This window comes from Melopsittacus undulatus, chromosome 1, assembly GCF_012275295.1.
Source record: "Melopsittacus undulatus isolate bMelUnd1 chromosome 1, bMelUnd1.mat.Z, whole genome shotgun sequence".
Classification (NCBI taxonomy): Eukaryota; Metazoa; Chordata; class Aves; order Psittaciformes; family Psittaculidae; genus Melopsittacus; species Melopsittacus undulatus.
The window spans coordinates 73,229,267-73,232,333 of NC_047527.1; the positions used below are offsets into that span (position 1 = coordinate 73,229,267).

The 3,067-nt window shown below is 37.0% G+C and overlaps 1 non-coding gene across 1 annotated transcript; it reads left to right on the plus strand.

Moving 5' to 3' along the window:
• Positions 1-2,333: 2,333 nt before the first annotated feature.
• LOC115947239 (small nucleolar RNA SNORD123) lies at positions 2,334-2,402 on the plus strand. The gene has a single exon (XR_004081180.1). It is a non-coding gene; the product is annotated as a small nucleolar RNA SNORD123 (small nucleolar RNA).
• Positions 2,403-3,067: the final 665 nt, after the last annotated feature.

Genomic DNA, 3,067 nt, shown 5'->3' on the forward strand with positions numbered 1-3,067 from the left:
TCAACATTTTAGTACCTGGTGTGATGGGCATTTTAGCCCCCAAAAATTCTCCTGCAGTTTGGCTATGAAACAATGGGCATATATGTAAAAAAAACCCCAAACCCTAACCAAATAAAACAGAAACAAACTACAAACCTGCACATTTATAGTCGTATATGCTACTGGATTAATGATGTACACACTGAGAAAAATTCCACTGGAATTACACTTTCTTTATGTTATCCCCAGAGGTTTTAAGTCATGTGCTTTGTGTCTCACAGAAAAACAGTAATGATGTCAATGCTTAATTCTTTTTCATTTTATTTGATTTTAAGAAGCAAAAAGATGGCAAAGATGTATTAAGCTAGCCATGAGATTAACCATGTTTGAAATAAAGCTACAAAATGTAATATTAGTTAATGTTATGTGTTACTTTGTACTATGTTTTTGTGCAAAGTTAAATCAGATAAGCTGAGTGAGTGAGACAAGCAATTGTAGGCAATGCAATGCCCAAGCATACTCTTACAAGTAGGGACTAACATAATCTAGGAGTATTATGCTGAGAATAGGTGAGAAGGCAGGAGCAAAAGCTCTGCTACCAGACAGGGGAAAGGAAAAAAAGGCTTCAGAGGACCAAGTATAAATTCCATCAAGCTTTTCTTCCAAGACAGATCTCCTCTTCCTCTGCCCTGTATTCTCCTGTCATATTTCTTATTGTTACTAATTCGTGATTCCTCCTTCCAACACAGTAAAGCCTAGCATGTGAAGGGATAGCAACCATGTGAAAGCAGTAAGGTACTGCAGTTGGAAGAGGGAAGGCTGCACAGCACCTTCAGGCTTTTGGCCAGTTTGATAGAAAGCCAGATTTCAGCTCCTCCCTGTGGTGGCAGGATATAAGGAATGTTAGAAAGCAGGGAGGGGGTGGATTTCCATCTGTTTAGGTGGGAAAGCCATGGTATAAGGGAAGGCCTGAATTCACATTACCTATCAAAAGCACCTTGGGTATTATGTTTCCTTCATAATTTAGAAGAACAAGGCCAAATACTGTAAGTCCAAAGTTAGGATAAATGGAAAAGGAAAGGGGGAAAAAATAAGGGAGGGAGGAGTCAGCTTCAGTAAAACTGGACCTTGAGCTATGCTTCTGTTGTAGGCTTTGCTCACTTCACAATGACAGAGTTCAAAGTCTTTATTGCCATTGCATGTTGCTTTTTTCCACTCCATTGAAAGCATCAGTTATTTTTGTTTAATTCATGAGAAACATGCAGAGAAAAACTTTGAAATCTCACAGTTGTCTGCTTTTGTTTTCTCAACCATATCATCCATTACTCAGGAGAAACTCCCCTGGTGACCAGAAACTTTCCAGAGCAGAGCAGCCAGGAGCATGGTGCATATGAACAAGCTCACTTTCCTGAACCAATGCTAACAAACAGAGAGTTTGTGCAGTCTGGTGTCTTAAATCCACCTTGCTTATGTGACCTTGCTGAGAGACCTGTTTCTCAGGTCTACAACACTGGTTCTTCCTTCTTTCCCTCTGAGATATGGGAAAGTATTTGCCCTGTTGCATTTGAGTTGGGCAGGTCCTCAGCATTCCTGTCTACATTCCAAAGTTCGACCATCACAAGCCTGCCATATTTAAATGTCAGAGACTTGTGATGTTACTATATGTAAAAATAGAAATGACGTCTTCATCCCAGGAAAGCAGATGACCCAGAGGATTTAAGTTTGCCATCCACAGGTGGTTCTGGTAGGGAAGCATACATGTCCTTTTTAGCAGGGCATGCAAGTCTGTTGCTGTGTACCCCGGTACTGTGTAGCACCATAGGTCAGACTAAGCAAAATTTTAATTGTCTTGGCAAAAGACACCATTGCAATATGCTTTAAATCACAGGGAAATAAATGTCAGCATTACAAACTCACTGTTGTTTTCTGTCAAATTATTGTCTTACATTATGTGTTGTATTTAAAGGTTACACTGACTAGTATCTATAATATCTGTGAATTAGGAAAAGTGAGGTGAGATTCTAAATTACCTGGCTTTCAAGAGCTAAATGTTCTGATGAGTTTATATTTACCATTTGTGATCAATAGAGAGAATAAAGTAGTATTTATCATGGCTTTTCTATGATTAAGGCTCTTTATAAGCAAAACGGTTTATTTTTATGAATGCTAAGGTGATATTTTCAACACAATTATGTAATATAAATAATTGTTCACTTGCATTTACAAATGTGTGAGCTGATTTTTAGCAACAACTCCTTTCTTTTCATTAAAGTCGCTGACAGATAAGGCAGTTAAAGTTGTTATATGAACCTTAAATAAGGGCCATCTAACTTTAAGTCCCTAAAAGTACATTTGGTGAAAATGATGAATTCCTGGGTACTGATTCATGTGATATGAAAAAGCCATCCATTTCCTGATTCACCTTCATCATCTCCTGAAGGAAAAAAAAGAATATTTTACAATTAATACCTGCAGTCAAACAATTTTTGTGTGTATGTTTTTCTATCTTTCAGCTGCTTCCTGAACAGATACATTCAAAAAGAAGAGGAAGATAAGAGTGAGAACGAAGAATGCCTTGGAGAAAACCAGTCATAAAGTTTGAGAAACAGAAGCATTAGGAAATATTAATAACAGTGGTCTCTTAAGCAGGTCAGCATTTGGACTGAAATGATGAAAAGTCACAAACCTAACATATGAGCCCTGTTACATTTTAATCTAGATTTACAGATTTTAAAATTAAAATATAATAAATAAAAATATTTGCTTTTTCTTTTTCCTCTAATTTGGGTAATATATTCTGCTCCCTTTAACAACTTTCTTATATAGACCAGTTTAAGTTTTAATTATTTGGTTGTTAGCTCCAAGATACCTCCTCAAACTAAGCCAGGATGTATATTATCTTTCTGAAAGTCCATAGTCATTAATATTGGATTCCCGTATTATTACATCACCCAGAAGTACAAGTGGAATTTGGATAAAGGGTACATATATAAGTATATGATCTTATGATCTTACTACTGCCAAATGGTCTGAAGCACAGGATATAGAGCTTGTCTAGCCTTCAGCCTCTTGTGCTGGCCTTTTTGGG